At 46.1% G+C, this 13028-nt stretch overlaps 1 protein-coding gene across 1 annotated transcript in view; it reads right to left on the bottom strand.

The window, feature by feature from the left end:
* LOC126184757 (protein Malvolio) overlaps positions 1-13028 on the bottom strand; it is a 408032-nt gene that overhangs the window by 312629 nt on the left and 82375 nt on the right. The window contains exon 2 of the mRNA XM_049927300.1: positions 4433-4511. The gene's annotated coding sequence lies outside the window, so the exon portion shown is untranslated. The remainder of the gene's footprint in view (positions 1-4432; positions 4512-13028) is intronic.

Raw genomic sequence — 13028 nt, 5'->3', positions numbered from 1 at the left:
CTACTTACAAAGCTTAATGTACCGGTTTTAAATGGGGACTCTGTGAATGTGCTGCAGTCTATTTTCATGAAAACACTAATCGCGTATACTATACTGGAATTAATTTTTTTCAGCATGTGGGTGTTGGTTCCGGTATAGCTCCAGGTTTGTTCCATCGCTGCTATACCGGGTTTGTCAAAAGAATTCATTGTGCCTGAGTGCATCTTTATTAAAGACTCTTCCTCACGCATAAGAAAATCCACACCCATATTTGACTTAGGTTTGTCAGATGTTGGCCAAGTGATGGGATTACAGTTACATGGCATATTCGTGTGCATTGGTTTTGGGTCCACATATACACTCCTCCTCAAAACGGCACTTGGCCCACTTTGATCTGATGATTAGTCCCACAGATATAATTCGAGTGTTGAATTCATGAAGTCGAGAATCGTTGGTTCAATTCGCGTGTGTACAGTTCGCGATATACAGCGGCCACGGAGGTCAGAATGGTGATGGCAGAAGCTTACTGTTATGTCTGCATAAGCAGAAGAAACTAACGATCAAAGTCCGTAAACAATTTATTGGACTGTTCAATTAACCAAAACAAATTCTCCAAGTATAACACCAACACAAAACAGTGATCTGTCTTCGAATCACAACTACATACAAGAATCATATAGAAAACAACTGAAATAATTTCCTACTAGTCTCCGCCAGAGACTTCTCCGATATACCAAGCCTAATCCAGAGATCAGCGAGAAGATCCAAGCGGGGCTGCCGGGGCGGCAGCTATCCACGTCTTCTGGCGGTCGATGAACTGCCGATGTTCGGCCGAGCGCCGGCTTTTATAGCGCTTCGGCGGATGAGTACCTCAGAACTATTTTCCATCACGTGGTTTGACGTGTGAAAATAGTTCTGGGATCTGCAGCGACCTCTTACTTATGTTTATGTGGGCCGGTAGTGGCCCCTGGTGGCCGCTGGTGTCTTTGCTATGGTGTTGTAGTTGTTGTTGTTGTGGCCGTTCATCAGTATTGGCTGTCGGTTGTGTACTGCTTCGGTGTGCTTGCGATGCGGGCAACCCGTGGCTGCAGGCTGTCAGTTTGGTTGCTGATACTCTAGGCGCCGTGATGTCTGGTGGAGAAGGCCACAGCACTTACATTTCCCCTCTTTAAAATGAGACATAGGTCACAGTGTTTATGTTTAGCCGAGTTATCAAATTTTGAAATTTCCTAGACAGAAAATATTGGTTAGGGCATGTATGACTCCCCCCACGCCGGTCATAGTCTTTAAAGACCTTTTCACGTCGAAACTATTAAAACAGTACTCCCTTGTTCTTAGCGATCCCTATATCGATGGCCATTAAATTCTCCGCTACTTCCCTACCCTTTTAAAACCGCAGCCTATTCCATTAGGATAGGCGTTGAATCTCAGACACACAGTTTAGTTGGAGTCACAGTGTGTTTCCATTAATCTAGCTAAATGTGTCAGTGTTACACAGTCATATGGATATACTATATTAAAACGTGGAAAGCATTTCCTTTTTAATGGCCTCAGCACACTGAGAATTAGATTGGAACAATCAGTAACTGTTTGTACAACGACCACTTACCCCCCAAATGTGCTGCTTGTAGGTCCTTACTTCAAGAATAAAGTGTATAGCCGGCAGATAGCATGATAACATATCGTTACTCAACCCTCATAAGTGATACTACCTAAAGGTACCTCCTAAAATTTCTGGAGTCTTTGCTGCACAAGTGCGTCTATCTACTCTCCGTTTTCAGATTTCACAATAACAAAAATATTCGAAGATCACGATTTTCTGGTGGAAAAAATTTCATAGTCAGCTACAATTACTGTAATTATTATTTTTCCAAGCTAATTTCAGAGACGGGTCTTGTCCGTCAGTAAACGCACAGAGGAGCACGTGCTGTGCAAGAGATTCTCGCTATGTTGACAACTACCGACCTGATACCGACATTCCGGCTCATTTTTTCTCATCTGTTTACCATATACATTTACAAAAATACTTGACTACATTTAAAGTTCTGGCTCACTTGCTCTGTTCTCAATCACAGACAACATAGCAACACACTAAGACAAAAAAAAAAAGACACTCCATGAAGGAATTGTCCGAATGGGGCGGAAATCAGTAGATGCGATGTACATGTACAGATAAACGAATGATTACAAGTTCATAAAGAATTGGATAATTTATTCAAGAGAAAGAACATTACAAATTGAACAGGTTAATGAAGCACTGGTCCACCTCAGGCCCTTATGCAAACTCTTATTTGGCTTGGCATTGATTGATAAAGTTGTTGGATGTCTTCGTGAGGGATATCGTGCCAAATTTTGACCAATTGGTGCCTTAGATCGTCAAAATCCCAAGATTGTTGGAGGGGCGTATCCATAATGCTCCAAATATGCTCTATTGGGGAGAGATCCGGTGAACTTACTGGCCAAGGTAGGGTTTGGCAAGCACGAAGACAAGCAGTAGAAACTCTCGCCGTGTGCGGGCGGGCGTTATCTTGCTGAAATGTAAGCCCAGGACGGCTTGCTATGAAGGGCAACAAAACGCGGCGTAGAATATCGTGGAAGTACCACTGTGCTGTAAGGGTGCCTCGGATGACGACCAAAGGGATCCTACTATGAAAAGAAATGGCACACCAGATCATCACTCCTGGTTGTCGAGTCATATTGTCGACGACGGTCAGACTGGTATTCCACCACTGTCCTGGGCGAATTCAGACACGTCTTCGCTGGCCATTGGGGTTAATTTCGAAGCGGGACTCATTACTCAAGACAATCTACTCGTCAGTGACAGTTTAGAGACGCCACAGACTTCAGTGGAATACCAACCTGACTGTCGCCTGCCATATGGCTCGACAAATAGGAGTGATGGTTCAAATGGTTCAAGTGGCTCTGAGCACTATGCGACTTAACTTCTGAGGTCATCAGTCGCCTAGAACTTAGAACTAATTAAACCTAACTAACCTAAGGACATCACACACATCCATGCCCGAGGCAGGATTCGAACCTGCGACCGTAGCGGTCACGCGGTTCCAGACTGAAGCGCCTTTAACCGCACGGCCACACCGGCCGGCTGTGATGGTCTGGAGTGGCATTTCTTTTCATAGCAGGACGTCTTTGGTTGTCATCCGCGGCCGCCTTACAGCACAGCGGTACGTCGACGATATTATACGCCCCGTTTTGTCGTCGTTCATGATAACCCATCTGGGCTTACATTTAAGCAAGACAATGCCCTACTGCACATGGCGAGAGTTAGTACTGCTTGCCTTCGTGCTTGCCTGACCCTACATTAGCCAGCAAGGCCGCTGGCTTTCTCCCAAAATGAGAACAAAAAAAAAAAGTTCAAATGTGTGTGAAATCTTATGGGACTTAACTGCTAAAGTCATCAGTCCCTAAGCTTACACACTACTTAACCTAAATTAGCCTAAGGACCAACACACACGCCCATGCCCGAGGGAGGACTCGAACCTCCGCCGGGACCAGCCGCCCAGTCCATGACTGCAGCGCCCCAGACCGATCGGCTAATCCAGCGCGGCTCCGAATGAGAACGTTTATAGCATTATGGCCAGGGCCCTTCAACAATCTCGGGATTTTGACGATCTAATATACCAGTTGAACAGAATTTGGCACGATGTCCCACAAGAGGGTATCCAGCAACACTATCAATCAATGCCAAACCGAATAACTGCTTGCTTAAGGGCCAGAGGTGGACCAACGCATTACTGAGTTGCTCAATATACGAAGCTCTTTCTCTTGAATAAATCAACCAATTTTTCTGAAATTGTAGTCATTTGTTTGTCTGTACATGTACATCATATATACCGATTTCCGTCCAAGTCGTATAATTCTTTAGTGATGTGTCTTTTTTTGCCTTGGAGTGTATTAACTTATCTAAGTACGTGCACTTTAGTAACAGATGTTGGTGAATCACAAGGGTCACTCACATAAATAGAGACGATAGCACTGCAAATATACTTCTGTATGTAGAGAATCTGTATAACAATACTGTGAGCAGTAACTCGACAGTTTCTCTTGTGTTCATACTTGCTGTTGTTCCGGCGATGGCTAGACCCCTGAAGAAGTAGATTGTGACGCTAGTTATGAGACAGTGGATGCATCTGAAATTTGCTTACAGTGCTGCAGTGTAACTTGTACGACTGTGTGAACTTAAACTGAGCCCATTAGACCATACTTAGGTGAATTAGCATGTGAGGTATGTGAACTGTCGATCAACCAAGAAGTTTTACCAATTTTTGATAGAGGAAAACACTTAGTTTCCTATTGCCTTTTAGCGAATTCTTGTTGATGATAAATAATGTTGTGATCTTTTGCTTTTTGTCGTGATTTCATCTCAGCGTCAATGGTCTAAATTATATAGATGCTTATAAGTGGTAGGTCTGTGGTTATTGCTGGGAGGACTTACCGTTAAATAGTATCGTTGGCAGGAATGTACAGCGTTATCCAGGTACAGGCCGGCACCAAACTTTGACTGCTGATGGGATCTGCAAATAAAATAATAAATGAGAATCTGTCTTCGTTCGAAGACAGTACGTTTACTGAAGAAGCATGATGCATTTACTGTCTTGAGTTGATTTTCATTTCAGTTTTACGACAATTCTTGTATGAAGATTTTCCTGGTCTGCTTCTAAATTGTATCAAAATAATGCATTCTAATGTTTTTGTACATCACAATTTTTCCATTTAAGGTATCACACTTAGGTACATGCCATCACTAAATAAGAGTGGTTTTGTATAAAACCTTCCCTATGCGACGTGAATTATTTGCGCCTCAATTCCGTGTAATCATCATGCTCAAGCACCAGACCAGCTTAAACCACACGCAAGTACCAACATTCAGTGACGTGACAAAAGTCATAGGATGGTGGTATGCACATATACATATGGTAGTAGCATCGCGTACGCAACGTATAAAAGGGCAGTGCATTGGCAGAGCGCCGGCCGTTGTGACCGAGCGGTTCTAGGCGCTTCAGTCCGGAACCGCGCTGCTGCTACGGTCGCAGGTTCGAATCCTGCCTCGGGCATGGATGTGTGTGATGTCCCTAGGTTAGTTAGGTTTAAGTAATTCTAAGTTCTAGGGGACTGATGACCTCAGATGTTAAGTCGCATAGTGCTCAGAGCCATTTGAACCATTTGAAACCGTGGGAAACCTAAATCTAGGTGCCCAGATGGATATTTGAACCGCGTCTTTAAAAGAGCGCCACTCAACCCTGATAGCTCACTGACAGCGACTGGTTCGTAATGAGAGAAACTGCGTCACCAGTTAGAGTATGTCTGATACCAACTACCTCCAACAGCGAAGAGAGGCTTGTAGGACAATTACCACTGCAACTGTTCTGTGAAGCAAAGGAGATTCGAGACGCTGTTAGATGGCTGGCCATCGCTCTGTTGCTGATCATTGTAGGATCACAGATGATTCTCGTTAATCTACAGTGCTATGTGGTAGACAGGAATCGTTTTCTGAGGTTTTACAGATGGTTTGCAAAGATATCGAGAGGAGAATAGCGAATTCTTTGTAGGATGCTCAACAAAACATCCGACTTACGCTCTGGGATCAAAGTTGGTTCTTGTTGGTTACGTAGGTGACCAAGACATCATTTCGTGTCCCTCTTTCCTCACTGTACATCGGTACATCGTGATGTTAATGTACACTCCTGGAAATGGAAAAAAGAACACATTGACACCGGTGTGTCAGACCCACCATACTTGCTCCGGACACTGCGAGAGGGCTGTACAAGCAATGATCACACGCACGGCACAGCGGACACACCAGGAACCGCGGTGTTGGCCGTCGAATGGCGCTAGCTGCGCAGCATTTGTGCACCGCCGCCGTCAGTGTCAGCCAGTTTGCCGTGGCATACGGAGCTCCATCGCAGTCTTTAACACTGGTAGCATGCCGCGACAGCGTGGACGTGAACTGTATGTGCAGTTGACGGACTTTGAGCGAAGGCGTATAGTGGGCATGCGGGAGGCCGGGTGGACGTACCGCCGAAGTGCTCAACACGTGGGGCGTGAGGTCTCCACAGTACATCGATGTTGTCGCCAGTGGTCGGCGGAAGGTGCACGTGCCCGTCGACCTGGGACCGGACCGCAGCGACGCACGGATGCACGCCAAGACCGTAGGATCCTACGCAGTGCCGTAGGGGACCGCACCGCCACTTCCCAGCAAATTAGGGACACTGTTGCTCCTGGGGTATCGGCGAGGACCATTCGCAACCGTCTCCATGACGCTGGGCTACGGTCCCGCACACCGTTAGGCCGTCTTCCGCTCACGCCCCAACATCGTGCAGCCCGCCTCCAGTGGTGTCGCGACAGGCGTGAATGGAGGGACGAATGGAGACGTGTCGTCTTCAGCGATGAGAGTCGCTTCTGCCTTGGTGCCAATGATGGTCGTATGCCTGTTTGGCGCCGTGCAGGTGAGCGCCACAATCAGGACTGCATACGACCGAGGCACACAGGGCCAACACCCGGCATCATGGTGTGGGGAGCGATCTCCTACACTGGCCGTACACCACTGGTGATCGTCGAGGGGACACTGAATAGTGCACGGTACATCCAAACCGTCATCGAACCCATCGTTCTACCATTCCTAGACCGGCAAGGGAACTTGCTGTTCCAACAGGACAATGCACGTCCGCATGTATCCCGTGCCACCCAACGTGCTCTAGAAGGTGTAAGTCAACTACCCTGGCCAGCAAGATCTCCGGATCTGTCCCCCATTGAGCATGTTTGGGACTGGATGAAGCGTCGTCTCACGCGGTCTGCACGTCCAGCACGAACGCTGGTCCAACTGAGGCGCCAGGTGGAAATGGCATGGCAAGCCGTTCCACAGGACTACATCCAGCATCTCTACGATCGTCTCCATGGGAGAATAGCAGCCTGCATTGCTGCGAAAGGTGGATATACACTGTACTAGTGCCGACATTGTGCATGCTCTGTTGCCTGTGTCTATGTGCCTGTGGTTCTGTCAGTGTGATCATGTGATGTACCTGACCCCAGGAATGTGTCAATAAAGTTTCCCCTTCCTGGGACAATGAATTCACGGTGTTCTTATTTCAATTTCCAGGAGTGTATTTGGAGCACGTCTCCGTGTATTTTAGACAAGTATTTGCGAGTAGCGTTTTCGTGTCGGTAAACAGCAATGTGCACGTGTCGGTGTTATTGAAGAATTTTACCGTAAATTTATAGGAATCGATATTGGAGTAGTTGTTACTCATAAATTATTTTCAGTCTTAGGACTAACGTGCGAAGGCGTGCTGAAAAGTAATGCCTCCGAACTTTTTATGTGAAAACTCTTAAAGCTTTTTAAATAAAACGTACGTTAGCACAATTCTTGATGTCTATATATTGGCAGCCCTTTGCCGAACTGTAGCGTGTAACATGGCGGTGTGTAACTGTGTCGGTACGTGAGAAACAGGCGTGCTGTAATCGAGTTTCGAATTTGAAAGAGTTCGTCCACACATGGAGCGTTGCGACATCTGCAGCAATCCGACGCCGTGGTTTCACTGTCATCGATCAGCCCCATACAGTCCCGTCTTCACCCCATCCGATTTTCATCTGTTTCCAAAACTTAAAGTACACCTTCGAGGACTTAACTTTGATACTGATCAAGCGGTGCAAGTAGAAGTGAGGTTGTGACTCCATCAACAAAGTCAAATATTCTACAGTGACGGTAACAACAAACTGGTCTTTCGCTGGGAGAAATGTGTTTGTCACCAGAGTGACTATGCTGAGAAATATTTATGTAGACCAGAAGAATAAAGATGTAGAGCGTTAACAATGCTTGTTTTATTAAATTAGCATTAAGAGTTTTCATATAAATAATTCGGAGGCATTACTTTGCAGCACGCCCTCGTACCTAAACTGGCCCAATGCTCTCTAGAACGGAAGGTGCCCTTAGCACCGAGGAAACAAATTGGGCAACGTATATTTCCTGTGTGACTAGAACCTAGCAAATTCGTACATAGTACACTGAGGCGACAGAAGTCACGAGATACCTCCTACTACAGTGTCGGAACTCATTTTGCCCGACGTAAAGCAGCAGCTCGACGTGGCATGGATTCAACAAGTCGTTGGAAGTTCCTGCAGAAATACCTCTACAGCCGTCCATAATGACAAAAGTGTTGCCAGTGTACGATTTTGTGCACGAACTGACCTCTCGATTATGTCCCATAAATATTCGATGGGAGTCATGTCGGGCGATCAGGGTGGCCAAACCATTCGCTCGAATTGTCCGAAATGTTCTCCAAACCTATCACGGACAATTGTGGCCTGGTGATATCGTGCATTGTCATCCATCAAAATTTCATGGCAAATGGCCTCCAAGTAGCCGAACATAACCATTTCCAGTCAACGATCGGTTCAACTGGATCAGAGGACCCTGTCCATTCCGTGTAAACACAACCCACACAATTATGGAATCACCACCAACTTTCAAAGTGTCTCGTTGACAACTTGAGTCCACGGATTCGTCGAGTCCGAGCCACACTCAAACCTCCTACCAACTGAAATGAGGACTCATCTGACCAGATCGCGGTTTTCCAGTCGTCTAGGTTCCAAACAATACGTTCACGAGTCCACGAGAGGCGCTGCAGGCGACGTCGTGCTGTTAGCAAAGGCACTCGCGTCGGTCGTCTGCTGCCAGAGCCTATTAACGCCAGATTTCAGCGCAGTGTACTAACGGAAACGTTCGTCGTACGTTTCACGTTAATTTCTGCGTTTTTATCACGCAGTGTTGTTTGTCTGTTAGCACTGACAACTCTATGTAAACGCCTCTGCTCTCGGTCATTAAGTGACGACAGTCGGTCACTGCGTTAATCGTGGTTAGACTCACTCTTTGACTCTGTGGATCTCGGAATATCAAACTCCCTAGCGAGTTTGCAAATGGAATGTCCCATGCGTCTAGCTGCAACCACCATTCTGGGTTCAGCGTCTGTTAATTCCTGTCGTGCAGCCATAAACACGTCGGAAACCTTTTCGCATGAATCATCCGAGTACAAATGACAGCTCCGCCAGTGGACTGAGGGTGTTTACCTTTTGTACGCGATACTACCGCCATCTGTATATGTGCAAATTGCTATCACATGACTTTGGTCATCTCAGCGTATTTAGTGATTTTGTAACCAATAGTTGCTTCAGACGGGGAAATAGACAGGTACATCATCCAACGCCTATAGATGCAAATTCCTCTATGACTGGAACAGACGAATCGCCAACTCTTTGGAGGAAGAACGAGAAGGAACTGTGGGATCAAATAACTGAGTGAGCTGTTTCAAATGGTTCAAATGGCTCTGAGCACTATGGGACTCAACTGCTGTGGTCATAAGTCCCCTAGAACTTAGAACTACTTAAACCTAACCAACCTAAGGACAGCACACAACACCCAACCATCACGAGGCAGAGAAAATCCCTGAACCCGCCGGGAATCGAACCCGGGAACCCGGGCGTGGGGAGCGAGAACGCTACCGCACGACCACGAGATGCGGGCAGTGAGCTGTTTGTTAGCAGGAGGAAGCCTTAAGGCGGGCCACTTCCAGCAGGTCCGTCCTTAGTAAATTACATTACTTTTGGTTTCGTGACTTCTTTACTTAAGTTTGGAGTTTCTAAAATTTTGGGATAATCAGGGAAATCCGTCGACCCTGCCCAAATAGCTGTGTGCGTTAACCGCTCCGCTTCCACGGCTGGGGAAGACGGGCCTGCTTGGGATTAACGGCGAGGGTTGGTGAGATGGCCAGTCTGGATGTGGGTTTTGGGTGGTTTCCCGCATCCAACTAGGTCAATACCGGGCTCGTGTTCACGTCCCTCTTCAGATACACATTTCGAAAACGTTCTCACGCTTGGACATGAGATTTACACGAGACGCAGACGGATGAGGTCCTCGAATTCCGTCACAGGGTGAGTGGTGGCCTCAGGGAGGGCATCCGGCTAGCAATTCAGAAGAAGAAGGGAAGTTCATTGAGGTGGCTTCTCGCATTTAAGAGCACCGGGAAAGATATACTACTACACCATTGCACTGTAGCGCGATATCTGTAAAATGGCTTCTATAAACATGTAAAAGACTTTAAAAACGCGTAATAAAGGCGGAGAAGCGTGATAGGAAGACAAAATAGTCAAATAATTTTAGCAGACCGATTAAACTTCTCCCACTAGGCAGACCTCAATGAATTATAGATTAACCCTCCTACTAGTTTGGACAAGAAGAGAATAGAAGCTTTTGAAATGTGGTGCTACAGAAGAATGCTGAAGATTAGATGGGTAGATCACATAACTAATGAGGAGGTATTGAATAGGATTGGGGAGAAGAGAAATTTGTGGCCCAACTTGACTAGAAGAAGGGATCGGTTGGTAGGACATGTTCTGAGGCATCAAGGGATCACCAATTTAGTATTGGAGGGCAGCGTGGAGGGTAAAAATTGTAGAGGGAGACCAAGAGATGAATACACTAAGCAGATTCAGAAGGATGTAGGTTGCAGTAGTTACTGGGAGATGAAGAAGCTTGTACAGGATAGAGTAGCATGGAGAGCTGCATCAAACCAGTCTCAGGACTGAAGACCACAACAACAACAACAACAAAACCTCCTACTACCAGGTTTTTGTGTTTCACTGAATACCACTGGGTTCACAAAGGCCCGAAGTAATCTACACAGGATGTCTGTATTGGCAGTATTTTAACGAATCACGTAAAAACGTACATTACAGTTGTTCAGTGTAACAGTCATCATTTTATTTTCATAAATATTCAAGGAACAAAAAGGAATTTAGATTCGGGTCGTATTGACCCCAGTGATAGTGCAAAAAAAATCCATGATTAAGTTATAAAATGTTGTAAATATAAAAATGGATGAAACATTAGAGGGAGAAAGTCATGTACTACGAAAATCATAGTTTTTAAAACAAGGGAGATATACATTGATGTGCCAAAACATTATGACCACTTACTTAAAAGCGTGTTGGTCCACCTCTGGAACACAAATCAACAATGACTGTGCGCGCCATGGACTCGTCAAGTACTTGATAGGTTTCCAGAGGTTTGTGGCACCAGATGCATACACATAGGCCCTGTAATTTTCGTGAGGCTGGTTTGTGGCAGCGGAGGCGGCGCCCGATAGCATCCCAGTTGGGTTTCATCGGATTCAGATAAGCCGAATTTGATGGACAACACATCAATGTATGTTCACTGTCATGCTCCTCAAACCATTGCAGCACGATTCTGACTTTGTAACACAGACAGTTATACTGCTGGAAGATTCCATCGCTGTCGGGGAAGACATCAAGCATTAGGGGTTACAGGTGATCCCTAATAATGTTCATGTAGTCCGCAGCTGTCACGGTGCCTTCGATTACTACCGCAGGTCCTGTGGAGCCCAGGTGAATGTCGCCCATAACATAATACTGCTCCCACCGGCCACTGCATGTTTCGAGCTGCCTTCCGCCTGAATGACGGCGCATCTGGACGCGATCATCTACCTGGTTTAACAATAAACGGTATTCATTTGACAGGCGACACGACTCCATTAATCTGTGGCCCAATCACAATGATCCGATGCCCACTGTAATCGTAACTGACGATGCTGTCGAGTCAACATTACAACACTTAAGGGTCCTCTGCTGCGGAGCACCACGTCCAACACTGCACTTGTGTCTGCGCCAGCACTGTACACTGTCGTTACATCTGCCACAGACTGAGAGAGCGCGCAAGACTCCGATCCCTATGTTCTGTGATGAGGTATGGATGTCCAACTTCTAGTCGGCTACTCGTGGTTTCAGCATTCTTTAACCTCTCTCCACAGCAGCGCGCGAATAGCTGACCAGCTCCGCCGTTTCCGGGATGCTCGCTCCCAGGCACTGGGTCACAACAATCTGGCTTCGTCAAGGTCGCTTAAGTCGGCGTATTTCCGCATTTGCACCACTTATCGTCGCTAGAATGATTCCCCATTCGTCTTTGCTCCATTCGTATACTTCTCTTACCACTTCACGTGCCCTCAAGGCTACCAGGCAGCATACAACCTCGCGGTGGGCATTGGTCATAATGTTCTGGCTCATCAGTGTATATTTCCAGAGTGTTTAGAGGGTCGTATTGACGGCAGTGGTACTAAGAGGGTTCATCAAGAAACACGTTTGAGCGCGTGAATGAGGACAAATAACAAATGCGTTTGATCTACGAAACACAATTATCCTGTTTTCTTTTTTAAAGAATCCTTAAAGTATAATAATTACAATAATAATAATAAGTACACATTTTTACGTATAGTGAGTCTGTGATTGAGGCAGGCCAACATGCTTCAGTCGAATGGGAAAGCTCTTAGCCCCACTCTTAATAATGTCGCACAGTATTAACAAGAGACAGTTGCCGGTCTCTCTCTCTCGAGCACTAGTTTATAGAGTTAAATCCATAAGCCTGCCACTGAAAACAAATCTCTGAACACACAAGCAGAATCACTATCTCACCGCCCTAAGCACTTGAGTTTTTATTTGTGGAAGGGGTAGCCTCTTGTTAGCTAAGTGTAAACAGTGCAGTGCATTTGTGGGAACGAGTACTCTGAATGAAATAAACTATGCCGTAACTAGTATAAATGAGAGTAATAACAAACCCACTAGCAGCCGTGCTTGTATTAGCGCCTATAGTGGGAAAAGCAGGCGCCAGGTTGAGATTCATAGGAAGAATTCTAAGAAAATGTGACTCATCGACGAAAGAAGTAGCTTACAAAACGCTTGTTCGTCCGATTCTTGAGTATTGCTCATCAGTATGGGACCCTTACCAGGTTGGATTAATAGAAGAGATAGGCATGATCCAGCGAAAAGCAGCGCGATTCGTCATGGGGACATTTAGTCAGCGCGAGAGCGTTACGGAGATGCTGAACAAGCTCCAGTGGCGGACACTTCAAGAAAGGCGTTACGCAATACGGAGAGGTTTATTATCGAAATTACGAGAGAGCACATTCCGGGAAGAGATGGGCAACATATTACTACCGCCCACATATATCTCGCGTAATGATCACAAC

This window comes from Schistocerca cancellata, chromosome 4 (assembly GCF_023864275.1).
Source record: "Schistocerca cancellata isolate TAMUIC-IGC-003103 chromosome 4, iqSchCanc2.1, whole genome shotgun sequence".
In the NCBI taxonomy this organism is placed as follows: Eukaryota; Metazoa; Arthropoda; class Insecta; order Orthoptera; family Acrididae; genus Schistocerca; species Schistocerca cancellata.
Note: the sequence above shows the minus strand (reverse complement) of the source record. Positions and strands in the feature narration are given on the sequence as shown.